Here is a 25,817-nt window from a genome sequence, read left to right on the forward strand (position 1 = left end):
ATAAAGTCAGTTGAGATTTAAAGTCACAGAATTTATGGGTCATCAGGCTATCAGAGGTTTTGTATTTCATTGTCAATGAGTTGCCTGTTTCCTATGGTGAGGGAAGTGGCCATGAAGTTATTTTCACCAGAGAATTGTCATGATCTGTCTATATTTTGAAAAGTTGATTCAGCTGCTCTGCCAAAAATGTAGCCCAGAAAAGCATGAGAAGATGTTCAAGAGCAGGTAGGAGAAATTGTAGTGACCATTCAAGAGACCTGATGCTGAAGCTAGGTGAATGACAAGGGAGGGTGATCCCAGTGACTACAGTCAGGTTGCATTTTCAAAACGGAACCAAAAAATGGGATGGTACATATGTGTGTGCACGAGAAAATAAGTGTATTAAAGGAAATTAAAAGAATTGCATTTTTCACAGCAGCAATTGGTGGTACTCAGTTTAGAGGCACTGAGGGAATGAGCATTGGTGGAGCAGATCTTGAAGCTGAATTCAGGCTGCTGTGTCTGGCCTCCAACTTCAAGGCCTGGAATCAATTAATGTAAGAATCTGGAGTTTGGTGAAAGGGCCTGAGGTGACGTGAGTTTCAGAGTACAGTTGATGTTTCAAGCGTAGGATCCTATAGCTTGTCAAAGAGTGCCTTAGAACTAAAGAGCCCTATGTGCTGAGATCTGGAACAATACAGATTGGATGTATAATGAGGAACAAGAGAAATAAAACAAAACAGAGACTCCAGAGGACTGTGGTTTCTAGAAGCAGACAATGGTGCACTGGGTCAGGTGTCATTAACAGATCCAGTAAGACAGGAATAAGAAATGACTGGCTGTTTTCAGCCTGGTGAGGTGGTTTTAGTGGATGGCACCTTTAGAACCACTGATCTGAATAGGTTTAAGATGATATCGAATTTGTGTGTTTGGAGACAATGAGACAAATGAAGAAAATTCAAGATAATTCAATAATTTGATATATTTTTTTTAATAATTGGATGTCACCAAAATAGTATGTTATTTGTATGCTGCAGGTGTAGTCAACAGAGACTTTTTTTCCCCCAATCTATTATGGGGGAAGTAGGAAGTAGCAAAATGTCTGTATACACATGGGAGTTAGTAATAGAGAAATAAAAACTAATGTTGCTGGAAAGAGGGAACAGGAAGTTGCTGAAGTGATACATTTTGGGAAGCAAGCAGGATTGATAACCAGTGCATAAATGAGCAGGTATTCTTAGAGGGAGCTGGTACTGATGGCTGGGGTGCTGCAAGGTGAGGAGACTTGGTGGTGGCAACTTGCTGGGAATTCCCTTACTAGTGAGAGAGTAAGGGGAGTATGCAGAAGATGTTGGGGCAGGGGACAGGGCACAGAGAGGACAATTTAAATGGACTGGGATCATGAAGGAATTAGAAAAATGGCATACTGAATGTTGTGAAACTCTATTGTCAATAAAACTACTTTTTACTCAATCATTGTAGAAACATTTTACAGAAAACTTTTAAAAGCCTTCCATTAGAAGTTATCAGATACTTTTTACTTATAGTAAACTTATTCTAGGATGAAAATTTGTTGAATTGTTTAGGTTTCTGGCTATCATTAAAAATAATAAGCTAGCTGTCATCATTCTTTATATTCTGCTAGCATCCCATAAAATGTGTCAATAATTATTTTTAAAAGTGATTCAACTATTCAGCCATCAAGTCAAAAGAAATTCCAGTCAAATTTCTTCCATTCTATCTCGTTGTGTGAACTTTTGCCAGAAAAAGTTTATTGTGGCTATGAGATCCAGGCAGCTTATCCTGAATCTTCTGTGAACATATTCAGATCAGTTCAGTTACTCAGTCCTGTCTGACTCTTTGCGACCTCATGAACTTCAGCACGCCAGGCCTCCGGGTCCATCACCAACTCCCGGGGTTAACCCAAACCCATGTCCATTGAGTCAGTGATGCCATCCAACCATCTCATCCTTTGTCGTCCCCTTCTCCTCCTTCCCTCAATCTTTCCCAGCATCAGGGTCTTTTCCAATGAGCCAGTTCTTCCCATCAGGTGGCCAAAGGATTGGAGTTTCAGCATCAACATCAGTCCTTCCAATGAATATTCAGGACTGATCTCCTTTAGGGTGGACTGGTTGGATCTCCTTGCAGTCCAAGGGACTCTAAAGAGTCTTCTCCAACACCACAGTTCAAAAACATCAATTCTTCAGTGCTCAGCTTTCTTTATAGTCCAACTCTCATATCCATACGTGACCACTGGAAAAACCATAGCCTTGACTAGACTGACCTTTGTTGGTGAAGTAATATCTCCACTTTTTAATATGCTGTCTAGTTTGGTCATAACATTCCTTCCAAGGACTAAGCATCTTTTAATTTTATGGCTGTCATCACCATCTTCATTGATTTTGGAGCCCAGAAAAATAAAGTCAGCCATTATTTCCACTGTTTCCCCATCTATTTGCCATGAAGTGATGGGACCGGATCCATGATCTTAGGTTTCTGAGTGTTGAACTTTAAGACAACTGTTTCACTCTCTTCTTTCACTTTCATCCAGAGGCTCTTTAATTCTTCTTCACTTTCTCCCATAAGGGTGGTATCATCTGCATATCTGAGGTTATTGATGTTTCTCCCACAATCTTGATTTCAGCTTGTGCTACATCCAGCCCAGCGTTTCTCATGATGTACTCTGCATATAAGTTAAATAAACAGGGCGACAATATACAGACTTGACTACTCCTTTTCCTATTTGGAACCAGTCTGTTGTTCCGTGTCCAATTCTAACTGTTGCTTCAAATTAGGTGAGGGAAAATGAGAAGAAATGATGTTTCCATCTCTTGTGAGAATTTAAAAATTAATAATAAATGTGAATACATCCAGCACAAATTATTGGCAATTAATTAGATTTGAAAGTAGGAGATTTCTAAAAGTAATGTTATGTAAACAAAACCATTTAATCAGCTATTTATTTCTTGCAGAAGCTTGTTGGCAAAAACTCATACATCTCTCTGAAAGGCATGGAAATAGAATAACTGCTGTGAGGTGCAGAAGTTCCTCTAATATATTTTGCAAATATTCAGAATTTGTTGGAAGGTAGACCAGGTAGATCAGCAGGCAAACACTGTGATTAATTTCAATGTTAAAGGATGATGGAATCACCTTCTATCTACCTATAATCATTTTTTTCACAAAATAATTTTGTGCAAAAATTAACAGATAAGCAAATATCCATTTAATACAGCATTTGGATAATATAGCACATATATGTGTTTCCCATATTGATAATACACCAAAAATTGGGCAAAATTTAAAATTGTCTATTGTAACACAGGCAGATAAGTCAATATTAAAGTTAAACAAGATTTTTACATGTCAGAAATGATATTGTCATACAAACTTGAAATGGCTCTTCTCCCTTGACAATATAAGGGTCTAAGGATTGTATCATACACATAACACAGTTTTTCCACTAAGCTTTACATGCTCCATCTCTTCAGCTGTGCCCTACTCTTTGCAACCTCATGGGCTGTAGACCATCAGGCTCCTCTGCCCATGAGATAATCCAAGAATATTGAACTGAGAGCTACTCTTCTATAAGTGTATATATATATATATATATATGTATATATATATACACATACATACATATATATCACATTATTTAATATATTTCTATATTGAATTTGAAGTTGCATCTAATTTTTAAAATTTCAAATGCTGCATTGATAAACATTGCCACTGATACATTTTTGCTATTATACTCAAATAAGTGGAAAAGTTTGTTAAAATAACTTTAAAATATGAAGAATTGTATTGCTATGAACAAATTTTCTTTTAAATGTACCTAACAAATTGCTGCTATCAGCATAAAGTGTATGTGAGGGATTTTTCCTATGAAAATTATTCTTACAAACCAGGACAGAAGCTAAATATCATTTTATTTTTAATGTAAATGGCTTTTATTTCTTTGTTAATTCTATCTTATTTATTTTTCAGTAAGGTTTATGAAAGCGTAGCTGTTTTACAAAGTTGTGTTAGTTTCTGTTGTAAGGTAAAATGAACTAGCTGTACAAATTCCCTCCCTTTTGGACTTCCTCCCCACTCAGATCACCGCAGGGCAGAGCACTGAGTAGTTCCCTATGCTATACAGCATGCTCTTATTAGTTGTCTATTTTATACATAGTATCAGTAGCATGTATGTGATTATCTTAATCTGCCAATTTGGGGAAAATTGGACAGCAATATGCAAAAGAATGATTTTAGAGCACTCCTTATCACACACACACACACACACACACACACACACAAACTCATAAGGGATATAAGGCCAAGCACTATAAAACTCATAAAGGAAAATAAAGGCAGAACACTCTTTCACATAAATCATAGCAAGATCTTTTTTGATCCAACCCCTATAGTAATGAGAATAAAAGCAAAAATAAAAATGTGACCTAATTAAACTTCAAAACATTTGTATAACAAAAGAAACCATAAAACGATGAAAAGACAACCCTGAAAATGGGAGAAAAATATTTGCAATTGAACCAACTAAGGATTAATCTCCAAGATGCCTTTGACTTCTAGTGTTTGAGGCCAGTGTTACCTGGCTTATGTATGTGTAGAACTGAAATTATTGACAGGTCTTTGACTTTTGTTTGGAGGAAAAGAAATAATGGGAAATCTAATACTCTCACACCAAGTCACTAAAAAATCATTTTCCTATCAGGGTTGTCATATATTTCTTAGAGATGTTTACAAATACACATAATCACCATATCATTCTTATCTTGGGTAGAGTTCATTTTTCCCTGAATTTTAGCAAGATTACAAAGTAGATATTTTCTATAATGTAATTCCTTTTCCTGGAGCAAAACTTTATATTAAAAACTACTCTTTTGTTTTGTATTATTTCACTTACATTGTATTTTGTTGGGAAAAAAAATGATGTCATTTTTTTTTTTCCTGTTTGCTCACTTTTTCTGTAGTTTTGCCTAGTGCTGGAATTTACTGCTAATGCCATTAAATGAGCCAATTCTAGAATTCTCCTTGGTTGTTGAGAGAATTAAATCTTCCTACTTTTTAAATTGAGATTATGTCTGATGTGCACAGTTTGTAGCCAAGATTTGCTTGACTTCCTACCCTTTATTTCATTTATATGTTTCTGAATACTGGGTTGCCGGCTAACCTTGCTCTTTAGTCTAATAGAGCTCTTTCCTCTTCCAAATACTCCAGCAGTTTATAAGGATCTTTATTATCTGACCCCTGAAAAACTATTCAGCCCCATTTCTTTGCATACCCTTCACTATCTAGGTAACAGCTATTCTGGAAGCATTGCCAGTTCCCCCAAAATGCCATGATTTCTCTCCTCTCTAGGAATTTTCACATATCTGCTTATCTGACTAAAACTCTCCTCTCCCAGTTTTTCCAATTAAAGTATAAATTCACACAGCTCTCACAACTCTTTGTCACTCCTCCAACAAAGCTTTGTTACATGGCTTTCTGATGCCAAACTCTTTTCCTGAGACTTGATTTTCTCAATTTCCTGCTCAAATTTCTCAATTTCTCAAATTCTCTTGCAGCATCCCCAACTTACATTTAACTGCATGTTTCTAAAAGTGACTTTTATGTCTACCTTCTACCAAGTTTCAGATTCTTTAAAACAGTTATCATGTTATTCATCTTTGCCTCTCAACTAATAACCTAATATCCCTGACACATAGCAGGTATTCAATAACTTTGCTGGGAAATGTATGTAAGCATATGCCTTATTATAAGCTAAAGAATTTATTCTTGGGCAGGTAATTAGGATATTTGTTGCAAAAACAAAACTGTCACATAGAATAGGATTAGGATTGCTAATGAAAGCCCTAGTGGATGTAATTAATCACATTTAGAAGCTCTACAGATATGCACAACTTGAGAAATATCTGCATACTGGGGGATTGGAGGAGCTACACTGAGCAATAGGTACTATTGTGTCATTGTGTGGTTCGTGTGTATGCAATGTAATCTTCAAAACACTCATCACTGCTATCTCTAAAAGCTTGATATCTTCCCAGATAACATTTACTAGAATGCAGTTTGCTTGTACCTCCTTCTCTGTGTCCACTCTAAATAGGATCATGGCCAGGTATATAATAGGAAGAAATTATATTCCATGCTTGAGATGTTGCTGCAAGAAGAGATAGAGGAGCAACACTCTAGCTTAAAAGTTAATGGAGATTAAAAGATCTTGTGTGTGCTCAGTCATTCAATCATGTCCAACTCTTTGTGACCCTAAGGACTGTAGCCCACAAGGCACCTCTGCCTACGAGGTTCTCCAGGCAAGAATACTGGAGTGGGTAGCCATTTCCTTCTCCAGGGACTCTTCCTGACCCAGGGATAGAACACGCGTCTCCTGCATCTCCTGCATTGGCAAGCAGATTTTTCACTACTGAGCCACCTGGGAAGGTCAAAAGATGCTATGTGGCAAAATAAAATAAAGCATCCTGTTTAAAATTAAAAAAGTAGCTACCTTTTTGCTAAAATCAACAACTGAAGCACCCAATGTCTAAGAAGTATTCTCTCTCATCTTTCTAGAGACAGTCTGCGTCCAACTGTGCGCTTTGGGAACAGCTTCCATCTACTTTTACACACAGGTAATCATGTTCCAGTAAATGGTTGTCTTGTGGAAAAGGAAAGGGGTGTTTTTTTTTTTTTTTTAGGCTAATGGAGAAGCACACCTCTCTACTGAGCATAGGCATCAAAACCCTCTGGAGGGCAAAGGTTCCTACCTAGTTAAATATGAGCCCTGAAAGTAGATGCTTAATTTCTGGTTCTACTGCTTTTTTTGTATACAATCCTAATGAATTTCTTAAACATTCTTTACCTATTGGTAGACTGAGTATAAAAACCTTTCCTACCTAATTGTATTCAGAGAGGATTGATTAAGATAGTGCATTTAACACAGTGCCTGACATGCAGTAATTCTGTAATTACACACTGCTCATATTATTATTACAAGGAACTACTGAATACAAATTTTCTACCTTTTCCCACTGTGCACTTCTATTATATTTGCCTCAGAAATACATACAAAGCCATTGTCTATAGAATTATCCCAGTAACTTGATGGATCATGAAACAATATTGAAACATGCAGTGGAGTCTACATCATTTTGTATTTTATCATTGATATCTCAGTGTGGATGCAGTAAAATAATAAATAAGTTTTCACCCACAGTTTGAACTCTTTTTATAGCCTATGGCTTATCATGATAATATTAAATCATCCCATGCCTTGATTTACTAAGTATTTTACTTTTGGGATAATTGGCATGAAAGAACTGGGGTTTGACTCAGAGTAATTCTTTATCTACTATGTACAGACCTTTTTTAATTAATGATGCTTTGGCTAGAAATGGACTGTGCCTGCATAGATTCATTCAGTTGTGTGGCTACACAGTTATAATGACTAGACTGACTGTCATTTATTCCAATGTTAAGATTTTGTAGATGGCATTCAAGGACACACTCTTAAGGCAAGTAGAATGAAAGAAGGTCTCATAATAAAAAATCTCCCAACCAAGATTTATCCATTTGTAATTGTCACAGACTATAATTGCAATTCATCACCTACATGGAATGTTGAATGGGCAGGGACAACTTTGACTGTAATATGGGCAAACTAGCAGCAGCATTAGAGTTTATTCCTGTGCTGGCATTTCTGTGCTATTTCTCCTTCTTTCATTTCTTCAGGCCCCCATTACCCCTGAAAAGTATCAGGTCTTGCCCTGTTTTTCTTACTGGCAGGGTTGGAAGCATCATGTGAACAGGGCTGGACAGCCTCCTCACAGCGTCTTAATGACAGTGGTCCTTCAGTTACAGAGCAACAGATGCCACAATCATACTTTTTTCTCATTTGAAGCTCTAAGGGTTTGGCCTTTGAACATGTATTTACCAAACACTTGCTTGGAAATGCTGCCTCTTAGATCTTTTTTAACCTCTTTAGTGCCACCAATCTCTGCCTTACTTAGGGCAAATCTTCTCTGCTCCAGTCTGAACATTTTCCCCACCACAGTTTGTATCTACACTCAGCATCTCTGGTTTTCATACACTAACACCTGTATCCACTCAATATGCTGAAGAGAAGGATACGTTGCACAACAAATTAGCATTTTTGTGTTCTATACTTTGCACAGTGAAATTAAAATTGTTTCATACTAAATATGAAATAATGTCCCTTATACTAATCAATAAAAATAGTAAAAGTCACAGTACTGTTTGTATATTTTTTAATTTACTTTATGTCATTGTGTTTTGACATCTTAACATCATATCTGGGTGCAGAGACACTGTCCCTGTCAGAATGAGGGAGTTCTTAAAGACAGAAATGCACTCAGCAGAATCAGCCCTTTGATATGCAAACCAACCAGTCTGAAGTCCACCTCACATACTTGGCCCATACTCTCACTCCCACAAGCAACATTCCTCAGCCTCAAACTTTCTAGAGCTGGATATGAAGCAAACAGAGATCATCCCCAAGACTTAGAGCCCTCTGAAGCTATTCAATCTAGCAAATCATAAGCGGTTTATCTACTTTCTTTTCCCAAGGAAACCACAAAAAAAGAAATTGGCCTTGGCTCTCCTCTCTCCATCTTTCCCCTCTGGCTCATGATTATTGCTTGTTCTTCTTCACGTGGCCCTGCATGCACACTTATTTATTTCTAGGATCTGTGAATGTAATTAAGATTTGTTTTCCAGACCCTTCTCTGCATCTCTTCTTGTGGCTATTCCTGCCTGGCTATTCCAGTACTAGGGAAAACATTAGTTATTAGAGAAAAATTGGATACACAGTTCATTCGCACTTCACAACCTAAAATAAGTGAAAAAACAAATGTTTGACTTCTCATTAACTTCATTCTTTAAAAGAAAATATGAAGGTAGTATCTTACTTACTAAGATGTCAAATAACTAATAATCTCTCCTTCAGAACTTTTCTATGCTTGGCCTGTATTTATTATTATATGTGTGAAGAAGGTGTCATCCCTTGAAAATTGCTCCTCTTTTTCCAAAACTGTGACTAGCCTGAAGAAAATTAACATTTAAAAATCAAACAGAAAGCATTTTATTTTGGGTGTAAAACTGTTACTATGACTCTTCTTAGAATTTTTAAATCTTGGAAAATATTTTTTTTTCCTCACTAAAGAGGAGAGTTCTCTAAATATAATGTTTTAAGAAATGTTTGAGTCAAAGAAAAATATTGAGAGAAAACTGCATAAAATCTTAAATGAACACAATTTACTTAGAAATCACATTTATTCTTATGATATTTATTTGCTGAAATCCATGCAAATCATGATGATTTCTTATAATTTATTAACAGTAACTTGTAAGTAAAACATGTGGTTTTTATTTGACTGCATGCTAAGCAGCTTCAGTCATGTCTGATCCTATATAGACCGCAGCCTGCCAGGCTTCTCTGTCGATGGAATTTTCCATGCAAGAATACTAGTGGGTTGCTATGCCATCCTCCAGGGGATCTTCCTGATCCAGGGATTGAAACCTGGTCTCTTACATCTACCTGCATTTTTAGGTTGGTTCTTCACCACTGGCACCACCTGGGAAACCCCCATATTTGACTCCTTAAATACGTATATATAATTAGTTCCTTGTGATTTATTGTAACCTATCATCATTGTGAGTCTGTTTACATTTTTGAAGGAAACAAAGAAAACTAAGCCTATTTAACACTAGTTGTCCTAGTATTGCCCCAGTAAGAAAAAATTGAAAATATAAACAATTATATAGAGTTGTCTCACATTGCCTTATTAATTCCAAATATTCACATATCCCACCTTTTCCAGAATCTGTTTAGTCTAAAAGTCTGCTCTTAAAGTCCAACATCAGTTTTTGCTGTTTTTCTAATACTTCACACAAGGGGCTAATCTCACAGTAGGCAATAACTGGATAGTACTCAGCATTGAATGTAAGCAATTCACAAACTAATGAAGTAATTGCTAATTTTTGCATAGTCTAATCACACTTCAAAGCTGCTATTTTAGAAATTTCTTAAAATACATGCCAAAGGACTGTCTTTCATTGTTTGCTATTTATTATATATCCTCATCCCTGGATGAGGAAATGGCAACCCACTCCAGTATTCTTGCCTGGGGAATCCCATGGACAGAAGAGCTGGGTGGGCTGCAGTCCATAAGGTCTTAGAAAGTTGGACACAACTGAAGTGACGTAGCTTGCATGCATGCATAGATCTTTATATTTAAAAATGTGAACTAAAAATTAACTTTAACATTTGCAATAGACTAAGAAGAGACTCAAACTGTAAGACTGCATCACAGATATTAAAAAAGTAACTTATAATAATATGTTATGCTCAATAACCGTATTCAGAATAACTGAGGTTCCTGTCAAATGTACTGATTCCTTTTCAGATGCACTTAAAAGATTCCAGACACTTTTTTTGTAAAAGCCAATTTGACAGTGTATGTTCTTCCAACTCTGTTAGATTATGTTACAAGAAATGATCAAATTGTTTGTATTTCCTATTGCAAGTAATATTTAATCTTGAAATTTTGTGAATCTAAATTTAGATTCATAGAGTATATTGTTTATTATAAAAAAAACTTGATCATTTACAGACTTTAACTGATGGTCTTATGACAACTGGAAGTGCACAGCCACCATAATGTTTATTGCATTGTAAAGTTTTTCTAAAAACAGTTCTGAAATTATCTTATAAGATTCATGTCAGCATGAATACTTATTGCTGAAGAATGTTTACCTGTGTGAGATCTTGGACAAATAATAATAAACGTTGGCTTCATTGCTTGTGTTTCTAAAATTTTCAGATATTATAATTGTACAATCACAGCTGGATGCTTGCACTTAGAAGATGTATATTTTTTTTTTTTTCAGGAAAGTATTCATTATATTATCAGATCCCTAAAGATCAGGGTATATAAGTAGTTAATAAAAATAACCATGGACTTTAGCTTCCAACAGTATTTACAAAGAGTTCTACATTTTTCTTCTAAAAATACTGTCAGATAAAATACATGAAAAGTATATCTGAATGCATAACTAAAATTTCAGGGATATTAGACATATATCAAAGTGGGAAGGTGATGAATAGTAATATGAAACCAGAGACTGACTCTCCCAAAGATCAAAGCCCAAGAAGAATAGAGGTTTAGTTTTATTTCTCAAAGACAGAGAAAATATCACCAAACTTGAGATAGCCACGTAAGTTTGGGTCATTTGAAGAGGCTACATCCTGAAAACAAAGGAATCGGTATAATTAATCAATAAAACAAACAAAAACACTCTACCTATTTGTGTTAGAACACAGTTAAAACGTCCTGATAGTATTTCTGGTATTAGTATCTAGTCTTAGAATTTTTAACTATTCAGTTCAGTTCAGTCGCTCATCTGTGTCCAACTCTTTGCAACCCCATGAATTGCAGCACACCAGGCCTCCCTGTCCATCACCAACTCCCGGAGTTTACCCAAACCCACGTCCTTCAAGTTGGTGATGCCATCCAGCCATCTCATCCTCTGTCGCCCCCTTCTCCTCCTGCCCCCAGTCCAGCCCAGAATCAGGGTCTTTTCCAATGAGTCAACTCTTCACATGAGGTGGCCAAAGTATTGGAGTTTCAGCTTCAGCATCAGTCCTTCCAATGAACACCCAGGACTGATCTCCTTTACAATGGACTGGTTGGATCTCCTTGCTGTCCAAGGGACTATTACTATTAGCTTATTCTAATAAAAATCTTTGACTTAAGTTTATAAACACTGGAGATTACAAAATTTTAATAAATAGCTATTAAAACATACTCAGTAGAAAGGGTAAATACAAGGGTGTATATAGTTTAAAAGAGATTTGCTGAGTTGGAGTATCTATCAAGCCATTAGCAGAAGGAAAATAAAAATATAAATAGATTATAAATTTGAGAAACAGAGGTTAAGGAATATGGAAGCCAGATAGCAGTATACTATATAGTTCTGCAGTAAGAAGGAAGAATTTCCAGAGTAAACCTTTGAAAGCATATTAAGAGCTTTCAGAGTTACTGACAAACTAAATTTACAGAAACAGGAAGCACAACGTATACCAGCAGAAAAAAATAACAAATCAATGTAAAAATGAAAAAAATTGTGACACAAAATAAGAATGAGGAAAATACATAATTTTTAAAGTGGTTAGAGAAAAAATGAAAATAAATAAATAAATATGAATATGTGTGTATGTGTGTATTAGAAGTCAAAGAGAGTGGAAAGACATCTTCATCATGTTGATGGAAAATAACTCTCATTTAGTAAATGTGTAGCAAAAAATGTTCTAAAAATTAGAGCAAAATAAAGATAATTCCAGACAAAATAAAATTAGCAAAAGAATTTACTTTCAAATTAATCTTATTAAAGAACTTCCAAAATTATATTTTAAGAGATAAAAGTTCCAGGAAAATTTTTTAAATAAAGGAAAGATGAAAAAATAATAAATATGTGGGCAAATATAAACAGGTAAACATTTCTAAAACAATACATTTATTCCTCAATTTGGAAACTAGAGCAAATATCAAATTGTATATGGAATAACAGCATGTTAAAATGCACTGTATACTTATTAATAGTATACGTAATTTCATGGACATCCCAGGTGGCTCAGTGGTAAAGAATCTGCCTGCCAAGCAGAAGATATGGGTTCAGTTCCTGCATAAGGAGGAATCCCTGAAGAAGGAAATATCAGCCCAATCCAGCACTCTCACCTGGGAATTCCATGGACAGAGGACCATGGGAAGCTACAGTCCTTGGGGTCATGAAAGATTTGGACATGATTTAGTGTCTAAACAACAACAATTTCATATTAAAAAATAACCAAACTTTTTATTTTGTATTTGAGTATAACTGAGTATATCATGAGAAACTCTGGCCTGGAGGAAGCACAGGCTGGAATCAAGATTGCGGGGAGAAATATCAATAATCTCAGATATGCAGATCACAACACCCTTATGGCAGACGGTGAAGAAGAACTAAACAGCCTCTTGATAAAGGTGAAAGAGGAGAGCGAAAAAGTTGGCTTAAAGCTCAACATTCACAAAACTAAGATCATGCTATCCGGTCCCTTCACTTCATGACAAATAGATGGCGGAACAGTGGAAACAGTGTCTGACTTTTTTTTCTGGGCTCCAAAAAAATCTGCATCTCCACTGCAGATGGTGATTGCAGCCATGGAATTAAAAGACGCTTATTCCCTGGAAGGAAAGTTATGACCAACCTAGACAGCATATTAAAAAGCAGAGACATTACTTTGTCAACAAAGATCCGTCTAGTCAAGGCTATGGTTTTCCCAGTGGTCATGTATGGATGTGAAATTTGGACTATAAATAAAGCTAAGTGCTGTAAAATTGATGCTTTTGAACTGTGGTGTTGGAGAAGATTCTTGAGATTACCTTGGACTGCAAGGAGATCCAATGAGTCCATCCTAAAGGAGATTAGTCCCGAATATTCATTGGAAGGACTGATGTTGAAGCTGAAACTCCAATCCCTTGGCCACCTGATCTGAAGAGCTGACTCAGTTGAAAAGATCCCCATGCTGGGAAAGATTGAAGGCAGGAGGAGAAGGGGACGACAGAGGATGAGATGGTTGGATGGCATCACTGACTCAATAGACATGGGTTTAGGTAAACTCCGGGAGTTGGTGATGGACAGGGAGGCCTGGAGTGCTGTGGTTCATGGGGTCGCAAATAATCGAACACGACTGAGCGACTGAACTGAAATGATAACTGAGTAATGATGTTGTGATAGTTTCAGGTGGACAGCAAAGGGATTCAGCCATACCTAATTTTATATATTTTAATATTCAAACTAACATTTTCAAGCTAAACACTAAAATAACAGTACTAAAGAATTCCCAATATGAAGAAGAGAAAAAAAATGGAGTAAAATGCAAAAAGTAGCATAAAGGAAATGAAAGAAATGATGATGAAGAGAAGAAAGAAGGAAAAAAAAAGAAAGAAAGAAAGGAAATAATGTAAAAATGGGAAAAAAAGGGTAAAATAATATATTCAAAAAATGCCAGAATATAGAAAAAACTTAAAGCAAGAAACAAACAATATTAAAGCAATAAAATAAACATAAATATATGAGAAAAATCATAAAGACAAGTTGATAACATACCCAGAATTAAAAAAAAAAAAAAAAACTGAGCTTGTATATATATATATATATATATATATGCATATATATAAGTTTATAGGAAAACTTCAAACAATTTGGCACAACATATTAATATTTTAGAAAATATTTAAGCAAAAAAAGCCTATGTATGTGTAGATCTGATTTAGAACAAAATAGTTTTATACTCCAGAAATGAGAGAACTCAACAAGGGTAAAATTTCCATGCAAGTTGCATGTCAGTGGGAGAAAAAGTGGCTGTTTGATGAACGTGCAAAGTAAATTAACATTCATACAAAAATGAAGTCAGATTTCTCCTTCACAGCAAAACAAAATTTATCAATCTAAAGTTCATAGAAAAATCATTTATATTTTTATTTTTTAACTTTTTATTTTATATTGGTTGTAGTTGATAAATAATATTGTCTTAATTTCAAGTGAACAGAAAAGTAGTTTAGTTGGACGTATACATGTATCTATTCTTTTTCAAGTCCTTTTTCATTTAGTTTGTTTTATAATATTGTGCAGAGTTCTCTATGCTATATAATAGATCCCTGTTGGTTATTCCTTTTAAGTAAAGCAGTGTGAACATCTCAATTCCAACCTTTTCAGATGATAAGTGTGGTGGTTAGTTTTATTTGTCAGCTTGGTTACGCTATAACACCAAGTGATTTAATCAAACATGAATGTGGATGTTATATTTTGAATGTATTTTGTAGAGATTAGTAACATCTACAATCAGTTGACTTAGTTACAATAAAAATGCTCTGTGTCCTGCTGGTTTTGTTTCTCTGAAGAACCCTGAATGGTGCAATGCTAAAGATGACAATTGTATTGCATTCTTATAAGAATGTGTTTCATTTACATAAAGCAAGAAATTGAAAATTACAAAAGACAAAACAGAAGATTTTTCTGATAATTAAAACTTTCCTGTATAATCAAATCTATGTAAAATTATTTAAAACAATGCTAAATGAAAATATTTATATCAAATTTAACCAATCAAATGTTTACTATCTAGATTACAAATGCAAATACAAAGCTATAAAGAAAAAGAAAAACAAATTGATAGGAAAAGTGGCAAAATGTATGCATTGAACAAAAATTGAGAATGGCCAGTAAATCTGAGATACACATCTTCATTGGTAGTTGTGGAAATAAATATTTGAAGTAGTGATAGGAGTTTTAATAACTCTAAAAACTGAAAAAAATATAATGAAGTGTAACTAAGTGCTGTTTATGACTCTGGAAGCAGTGCAAAATTTGCACACTATTCCAGTGAATGCAAAAAGTACAATCACTTTGTAAAGTAATTTGGTGTTATTCTGAGTGCTGGACATGCATTAGTACTGTGATCCAGCTATTGTACTCTTGGTATGATAAGCACAACATATTGTACATACTTGTTCTTCTCAGTACCCTAGAGAAATTCTATTGTTCCGTGTCCAGTTCTAACTGTTGCTTCCTGACCTGCATACAGATTTCTCAAGAAGCAGGTCAGGTGGTCTGGTATTCCCATCACTTTCAGAATTTTCCAGTTTATGTTGATCCACACAAAGGATTTGGCATAGTCAATAAAGCAGAAATAGATGTTTTTCTGGAACTCTCTTGCTTTTTTGATGATCCAGCGGATGTTGGAAATTTGATATCTGACTCCTCTGCCTTTTCTAAAACCAGCCTGAACATCTGAAAGTTCACGGCTCATGCATTGCTGAAGCCTGGCTTGGAGAAATTCGAGATTACTTTGCTAGTGTGTGAGATGAGTGTAATTGTGCAGTAGTTTGAGCATTCTTTGGCATTGCCTTTCTCTGGGATTGGAATGAAAACTGACCTTTTCTAGAACTGTGGCCACTGCTGAGTTTTCCAAATTTGCTGGCATATTGAGTGCAGCACTTTCACAGCATCGTCTTCCAGGATTTGAAATAGCTCAACTGGAACTCCATCACCTCCACTAGTTTTGTGTGCAGTAATGCTTCCTAAGGCCCGCTTGACTTCACATTCCAGGATGTCTGGCTCTAGGTGAGTGATCACACCATCGCGATTATTTGGGTCATGAAGATCCTTTTTGTACAGTTCTTCTGTGTATTCTTGCCACTTCTTAATATCTCTGTTTCTGTTAGGTCCATGCCATTTCTGTCCTTTATTGTACCTATCTTTGCATGAAATGCTCCCTTTGTATCTCCAGTTTTCTTGAAAAGATCTCTAGTCTTTCCCATTCTATTGTTTTCCTCTATTTCTTTGCATTGATCACTGAGGAAGTCTTTCTTATCTCTCCTTGTTATTGCAGATAACATGATACTTTGTAAAGAAAACCCTAAAGATGCCACAACAAAACTATTAGAATTCATCAATGAATTTATAAAAGTTGTTGGCTACAAAAATTAATACAAATAAATTTGTATTTCTATACACTAAGGAACAACAACAACAAAATACCAGAAATAGAAGTTAAAAAAAAAAAATCCATTACCTTAGTTACATAAAATCAAAATATCTTGGAATACATCTAAACAAGGATATAAAAGACCTGTACTCAGAAAACTATAAGACATTGATGAAAGAAATTGAAGATGGTGTGTGCTCAGTTACTTGATCATGTCTGACTCTTTGCGACCCCATGGACTGTAGCCCACCAGATTCCTCTCTCTGTGGGAAAATCCAAGGCAAGAATATTGGAGTGGGTTGCCATTTCCTACTCCAGGGGATCTTCCTGACTAAACCCTCATCTCTTTCATCTCCTGCATTGGCAGGCAGATTCTTTACCACTGTGTCACCTGTGAAGCCCTACCTGAAATGATAAACCTTCTAGAAGAAAACATAGGCAGAGTATTCTTTGACAATTGACCTAGCAATAGTTTTCAGATATGTTTGCTTAGGTAAGGGAAACAAAAGCAAAAACAGAGGGGACTGCAACTAACTTAAAAACTTTATCACAATGAAGGAAACTATCAACAAAGTGTAAAGGCCACCTACTGAGTGGGAGAATATGCCGTTAAGTTACAACCATATAGATAGATGCTAACAAGATATTACTCTAAGTGAAATTAATCAGAAAGAGAAATATAAATATATGATTTCAAATATAAATGGAATTTAAATAACAAAATTCACAAACAAAACAGAAGAGACTCATAGATCCAAAGAACAAATCAGAGAGGAAATAGATTGAAGAATAAGTGAAATAAGTGAAGAAGATTAGAGTTACTAAGTTCCAGTTGCAAAATAAATGAGAAATGGGGATGAAAAGTACAGCATGGGGAATATAGTCAATTATGTTGTAATAGCTTTGTATGTTGACAGACAGTATCTAGTGAAGAAGGAATTCATAGGGCCTGGACTCCATCTCAGGCCTGTCCATGCTGATCATGCTCGGCCACCTCTCCAGTGGACTCTGAACTCTCTGCTTAGTGCCTGTGGGAACAGCAATGGAAGGATAAGACCTCCTTCGGACAGGGGAACCTTGAAGATCGTATCCAGGTTACTCATCACCTAAGAGAAAACAGACACTAATGACCCCTGCCTCCAGACAGTATCTATCAGAATGTAACCACAGGCTTATAGGTTATTAACTGGTTGGAATGCAACCACGGGTTTATTGATTATTAACTGTTTGAACACATAACACATGAATGATGGGATTGTTGTAGTTGTATTTACCCTTCCTTTGTGTATGTAAGTCTCAAGGAATTTGGGGTGGTGGGTTTGGACACACACACATGGGGTATAAAAGATTTTCACAAATGCTGGTCGGGGTCCTTGGCTCAGAGGAGACTCTGCCTTGGGCCCACCGGTGTAATAAACTGCACTCCACTATCTGCATTGTCCTTCTGAGTGAGTTGGTTTCCCGGAGAACGTGGCTATAACACTAGAACTACCTTGGTGATCATTTTGCAATGTGTAGAATAGTGAATCATTATGCTGTACACATAACTCTTGTACACATTGAACTAACGCAGTGATATAGGTCAACGATGCTTCAATTAAAAATGTATGTAGACACTGAGAAGAAATGCAACAAAACGCTAACAATGATTGCTTAAAAGGTTGAGGATAATGAGTAATTGTTCATTTTTAGTATATGTTTTTTATGTATTTCCAGTTGCAATGTATGTACATTGTAAAATTAGGAAAAAAAAACAAATAAAATGAAAAATGAAAAAGTTTGGTTATCAGAATTTGAAATAAGTTTGCATTGTATATTTTCTGAGACTAATATGAATGTTTATATTTAAGTGCATATGATATATCCAAATTAAAGTTTAAACTTGGACATTTGTTTTTGTATTAGTCTATAATTTTCTAAGGAAAAGCCAAGATTGAAAGAGAGGAAAGCTGAATACTTGTTTCCAACCTCATATCTTAATAATGGAAAGAAATGTTGAAGTCTCAGAAGTTCTTTTCCTTTTGTTTTTATAAAAGTGGCTTTATGTCTCTTTACTGTTAATTGGAGAACATATACATTTTTTTAAACTTTTTCATGCAATAAGTACATATGAAAAGTGACAGTGAAAATGAAGTCCCTCAGTCGTGTTCGACTCTTTGCAACCCCATAGACTGTAGCCCACCAGGCTCCTCCGTCCATGGGATTCTCCAGGCAAGAATACTGGAGTGGGTTGCCATCTCCTTCTCCAGGGGATCTTCCTGACCCAGGGATCAAACCCAGGTCTCCCTCATTGGAGGCAGATGCTTTAACCTCTGAGCCACCAGGGAAGCACATATGAAAATCCCCTAATTCACAAAAGGTTGTATTTCAAAAGCTTGTTATAAATAAGTTGAATGTTTGAAGCTTGTAACCATTTCCCATAGGGACACATTTTAAACTAATGCTTGATTCCTAACCAACCACTAAAAAATGCATTTCTTCTCTGGTGTGACAGAATCATTATAAAAAAGAGAATATGAAATTGTATTTAAGATGAATTTTGTTACAACACAAGCGATTCACTTCATTTTGTTCCATTATTTATTATTATTATTAAGTAACTTTATGTACACACATACAGTTACCAAGCCAGGTCTGACTCCTCACCAAGCAAAAATCAATATTCAAGAGAGATAAGTGTTAGCAGAAAGGCAAGCGGTTTTTAATCCGAATGACAGAAATCTGGGGAGATGGAGGACTTAGTGTCCTCCAAAACCATCTCTGAAGATTCTGTTCAGTCATGAGAGTTTTCAAAGGGAAAAAGGGAAGTAATCTTAGCTAATCATTGAGCTGAGGGGTCAGAGGCATCATCACCCCTCATTGTGTGCAGACTTGTCCACTTATGACTTTTCTTTAGATGCTGGCTTGTTCATGCAATTTATTAGTGAGATTGCTGAAGGGGAAGCTGGGGAAGAAATCTGGTCATGTTAATCACTTATTCTTCATTTCTATTTTTTTTTTCTTCAGAAAAAAAAAAAAAAAAAACAAGTTAGGCAAGGCATTGTGTGATCAAAAGATTTGAGACTTGTGTTCAGGCTTGGGGTGCCTGGTTTAAGGTCAGTGACAAGACAAAGGGGCCTCCTGCAGAGAGCTCTTTCCTGCCAAAGTTGCATACAATACTAAGCTGAAAATGTAAGCATAAAAGGACACACAGCGCCTTGAGGAGTTTACATTCTGACCCATTTGTTACTGTTACTGAGGACTTCAGGATGTTTTTGTAGATGATGTTCCCAGACCCACCCACTCAGGTCTGGGTTAGGTCTGGGTCTTTAGAGAGTCACACTAGGTCTGACAATGTTAAGAATAAGTGACGCCATCAATTTTATCAATAATACTGTGTCACTCCAGAGTGTCTGAGCTCACATTTTTTTCTGGCTCAATTCCCTCTACCTGATGATCACATTGATTAACATTCTTCTATATTAATTATTTGCTGCAGGAAATCCTAACAATCTGTGAAGACTAAGGCAATGAGACTAGATTGCAAGTGTTCAGTCACACACAGCTCTGACCTTTGCCCCTAATCTCTTTGTCAGAGAGAAGAAAGAGCTGGCTGCCAGCCAGAGATTAGAAACAGCAACTCACAGGCGGGAGTTCTGGAGCCTTGACCTGCAGAAGCAGAAGCCACAGACCACTGCTGGATTGTAGGCTGAAATAAACCTGGGGCTGGGAGCTGCAGCGGGGGCCAGTGATGAAGAAAAGCTTACATGGAAGAGTATGGGCTGTATAACTGCTAATGTGGACTTCACAGGTCTTTATCTGATGGTAACCAGAAAATATTTACTGCCTGAGTATATATGGGAAAGACTAAAGGCAGAGGGAGGAGAGGGCAACAGACGGTGAGATGGTTGGATGGCATCAGCGATGCAATGGACATGACCTTTGGCAAACTTCAGGAGATGGTAGGGGACACAGAGGCCTGGTATGCTGCAGTTTCTGGGGTTATGAAGAGTCAGACACGACTTGGTGACTGAATGACAGTATGCCTGTAAAGTTTTGTTATAGCCACACTTTCCGGGAAACAAACTCACTCAGAAGGACAATGCAGATAGTGGAGTGCAGTTTATTACACCGGCGGGCCCAAGGCAGAATCTCCTCTTAGCCAAGGACCCCAACCAGCATTTGTGAAAATCTTAATTATACCCCATGTGTACATGTCCAAACCCACCGCCCCAAATTCCTTGAAACTTACATACACAAAGGAAAGGTAAATACAACTACAATAACCCCATCATTCACGTGTTACGTGTTCAAACAGTTAATAATCAATAAGCCCGTGGTCACGTTCCAACCAGTTAATAATCGAAAAGCCTGTGATTACATCCTGATAGATATGGAAAAAAAAATTATGACCTGTCCGGAGGCAGGGGTGATTACGGTATGTTTCCTCTTAGGCGATGAGTAACCTGGATGTGATCTTCAAGATTCCCCTGCCCAGAGGGGGTCTTATCCTTCCATTGTCATTCCCATAGGCGCTAAGCAGAGAGTTCAGAGTCCACTGGAGAGGTGGCCACACATGACCAGCACGGACAGGCCTGAGATGGAGTCCAGGCCCTGTGAATTCCTTCTTCAGCTTGGAGACCTAACAGAAAATCCAATCAGAGGCAGAGAGAAGACTATCCACAGAGGAAGTTTATGGAGAGCTAGTATAGGAGGATGGAAGCGTTCTCTACAGTCAGTGTGTCCCAGCTCACTTAATCAATGCAGATTTACCTAGAATTCTTACCTCTGAAGTTTTTTTTTTTTTTTTTTTTTTACCTCTGAAGTTTTAGGAGAGGAAAACAAAATGCCCTCTGGTGCTTCCCCCATTTCATCTTCTTACTCACCCCTCAGATTCAGTGGAGCAGTCTGTCTATTGAGCTTCTGAAAGGTGCTGCTCTTGCCTGGCTTCTTTTGGTGGCGTCTCTGTCTTAGCTCTCCAGCCAACCTGTTTCTGCCTTAGTAAATGAGCAGCTAATTTACTGCTTAAGCCACTGTAAAGCCACTGTAAAAGCCAGATTCTGACTTTTCTATACAATGTATCTATCTTCCCTGATTAAGATCAAAATTCTCTTCAGGAGAGTTAGTATAATGAAGCAATCACCAGAAAAGCAATTATGCCCAATAAAAAAATAAATATAAAGCAAATTAAAATTATATCCCACAAATTATTTTCTAACTCATAAATGTACCTTATTATTTGGGAACTTAAGCCTCGTTCTGAGCAGCCCCTTATTTGTCATTCTTTGGTATTTATACTGTCAATTCCCTTTATGTTCTAGATGTCTAATCATTTTATTTCTATTGTTGAGAAATTCAAGGAATCCAAAAAGTGTAGACTCTTCATTACTTAGACATTTATAGCTCAGTCAGTTTCCAGCTGAGTTACTCTTTTAAGTGTTAGTCAATCAGCTGTGTTCAACTCTTTGCAGCCGCATGAACTGTAGCCCACCAGGCTCCTCTGTTCATGGAACTCCGCAGTCAAGAATACTGGAATAGGTAGCCATTCCCTTCTCCAGGGGATCTTCTCGACCCAGAGGTTTAACCTGGGTTGCGATGCAGGGGAATTCTTTACCATCTGAGCCAACAGGGAAGCTACTCTTGGCATCTACATAATAATTTCTTCACTCTATGACAGATGACAGCATCAAATTCCAAGTTCTAGTGTATGGGTTAAATCAGATAATATAATCAGAAGTTTAAACATGATGTGTATTCAATGAAAAACAGCTGCAGTAATTCCCTTATGATACTTATAATTCTTTCTTTCTGGAATATTGGGTAAACCTTCTCTCCAACTTCCAGAGCCCCAGCTCCTGTATCATATCCTCTTTAATATTCTTTCATTTTTGTATTCCCACTAGAATTTTATCTCATACCCTTATTATATTTTGCAACAATAGAAAAGATATTTTTTAATTTCCTCCTTGCAGATGAATTCTTCAAAGGCATGAATAATTTATTCAAATTTCTATTTTTATAGTCCCAGCCACAATAGAGGCTCAATAGATTGAATTATCAGGGACAGATATTAATTTGTTCTATTCCGCTGTAAAATTCTACAAAGTCCACAACACCCTGCTTAGTGTAACTTCAGATATTCCTATTGTTTTTGAACCACAACTTGCTTTGCTGGCATCTCTTTCAGGCTTCCTAGTGCAAAGACTTTGTTTTGACCACTCATTTATCTTCAATAATATCCCCAACCTCAGCCTCCCAGCAACTGCTTCTATACCCCTGGGAGTGATATTCTGATGTGAAACAGCATAAGGGACAGTTGATCTGTCCTATATAGGTTTTATATAGGTTCAGCTGAAGAGAAATACAATCCTTGAAACACCAAATTAAAAGTAATCCCTTTGCTTCTTTTGTTCAGTCTCCTCTTGCCCTGTTCTTTCTTTATTCCTCCTTGGTCCCTTTTCCACTCCCCTCCTTCTTTCTCTTCCTATATTATGCATTTCCTTTGAATGTCTCAGGCAGCTCTGAGATATGCTGGCATTTTTTTCACCATGAACATACATTTCTGTGTCTTTCTGGTAATGTTCAGTTACTGCTTCTGTTGTCAAATTATTAAACCATCTCGTGCTGTGCACTCGCTTTGGTCTTTCAGAGGAACAGCGAGGTCCTGCAAGTAGATTTCAAAGGAGATTTCCATCCGTTTTGTCTCATGTCTGCATCCCAAGTGCAGAGGTTTGAGTTAGTCTTATTCCTCAATGTATATCACAATTTAAGTATGTACCAATCTACACTTTAAGTAATGGGAGAGTTCTACTGTGCCAACATCTCTACCAGTATTTACAGTCTCATTAGCTTGTAGGTGCAATTTCTCCTTTTTACTGATGGGTTTGAGCATCTTTTTCACTAGTTGGAGTGCTGGAATTTCTGCTCTATTCATTATAATTTTATACCCATTTTTTCCTACTAAAGTAGCAACTTTAGTCTGTCTCAACTTGGTATTCAAGATTCCTAATTAATTTCTTCTCAGCTTTATACATTACAGATTACTTTCCCAAATTATCATCTGTCTATTAAGTTTGAAAATGATGTTCTTTTTTGAAGAGAATTAATTAATTTTATGTAATCATATTAACAAAATTTTGTTTTAGATTGTGTGTCTTAGATGTTTTCTTTAAAACTTCTTCCCTATTCACCCTCAAAAAAGTTTATTATACATTTTATATGAATTATAGAGTTCTACATATCACACATTATTTTAATCTACTTAGATTTCACTACTTAAATTTGTATTCACATAACTCACGTGATTCCTACAGTGCCATGTAAAACAGCTAAATGGTTTTGTGTCACTAATTTTATTGTATACTTAGTTCCCACACATACATTGGTCTTTTACTGAGTTCTCTAGCTTCCTCCATTAGTCTATATATTTATTTACTGTTGTTACAATAATGTATCGATCTAATCCATGAAGGAAACAGTATAGAGAATGCGTAAGGATCAGAATATTTTTTGACTTTCAGAGCAGTATAAGAATATCTAGAAGCTGAACAATATGCCATATTTTTATTCCATAAGGGACAAGAATCTCAAGAAGTCATCATCATTAAGAATTACATATTTTCCTAATTGTATTGAAGGCCATATACAATGATTTGAGGCTTAAGATGACAGATAAAAAGAAGAGAAACAGGAACTTTTTCTCCTGGAATGTGTTTAGGAGGCATATTCATACTTGTAAGTAAGTTTCTGTGAGGGAAACATGTAGCTGTGGGCTCCAATGCTGTGCTGTGCTAAGTCAATCCATCATATCCAACTCTGAGACCCTATGGACTGTAGCCCACCAATACTTATATGTCAGAAGAATTCATCAAAAGAAGAGCAAGTTAATCAATAGAAAAATATGCTATTTTAAATACTTAATCATGCAGTAAAAAAAAAAAAAAAACAGAAATCTGAAATATTAGAATATTATCTTGAATAATGATAATACTTTTATTGTTATTTTCACAATACTTCTTTTTATACAACTTCTAATTCTTCAATAAAGAATGTATTATTTTAACAAGCAGAAGTAGATATTAGATTTTTTCATGGTAGCTGGATCCAGGTTTTTCTGTTAAATGCAAATCCCCATTATGTCAGGGGCAATCATGCTGGGCTCTTGTATGTGTGACCTACACGGGTTCCAGGGCTTCCTCAAAAGGTCAGCAAAAACCCATGATTGCTGTGGATTGCTTTGACCTTTTGGAGCAAGTTTGCAAATAGGAACATGTCTAACTTTGTATTCTTTCAATGAATACTTTCTCTTTTCCACTTTTCCTAATATGTTTCCTGCTGCTCTCTTTTGTCACTTATATTCCCCTCTCTTCACAGTTCTGTTCTACATTTGGGATTTATATCAGTGTATTTCTCTTTGTTCCTTTCACTCTTCTCTCTGGGTCTCCTCTTCATCACTTCTTTGGTTAGCTTGTAAGACTCAAGAAAGGAAAGAGAGGCAAGATTCTATTCATGGAAGCAGTAGAAATACTACACAACTCAAGAGAAAGGAGAGTAAGAGAGGGTACCACTTATGAAACCACTACCGGTGCTTCTGACGGAAAAAGTAACTACAGTGAGCTAAAAAGAAGAATTCAGTATTATAGACTAGCCTGTGTGTGTGTGTGTGTGTGTGTGTGTGTGTGTGTGTGTGTGTGTTTGAAAGACAGAGAGAGAGATTGAGAGAGGAGGATATTTTTTGCAGGAACAAATCTGATTCCTTAGGAAGGGCTCTTGAGTACAACATTCTTTGAGTTTTCTCATGCTAAAAGTGTCTTCCATCAGTCTCCAAATTTAAATAGTGTATTGACTAAACAAAAAAACGTTTGATTTGGATGTCCTTTCCTAGAGTTCTCTCAAAAATGTTACTATCATCATGTTTTCCTGTGGAAAAACATCTTATACCATCTTGATTTTATTCTAAGTAGAATCTTTGCTTGGAGGACCAGCTTCAACCGGATGTGCATGGAGATTTTCTAGTTTTCTAATTTTTAAGTGTCTGATTTAAGTTTGTTTTTTTTTTCCACATTTGCAGGTGTTTATTTATCAATATTTAGTTTTTGTTGAAGTGTTTTATGAAAAATTTCCTCTGCTTCATAAACATTTTAGGAAGTTTATTAATCAGCTGGTAAACCCAGTTTTAAGTTTTCACTTCTTTCTGTGGCAGCTTACACGAATATCTGTCATTTTTAAGATGTCTTAAAACATATTATGTTTTACTTGACCAGTGGCAGTGGTAACGTGTGGGTGAGTAATTGGATTTTATATTGCAAGATGT

The sequence above is a fragment of the Cervus elaphus genome, chromosome 18 (assembly GCF_910594005.1).
Source record: "Cervus elaphus chromosome 18, mCerEla1.1, whole genome shotgun sequence".
Taxonomy (NCBI): Eukaryota; Metazoa; Chordata; class Mammalia; order Artiodactyla; family Cervidae; genus Cervus; species Cervus elaphus.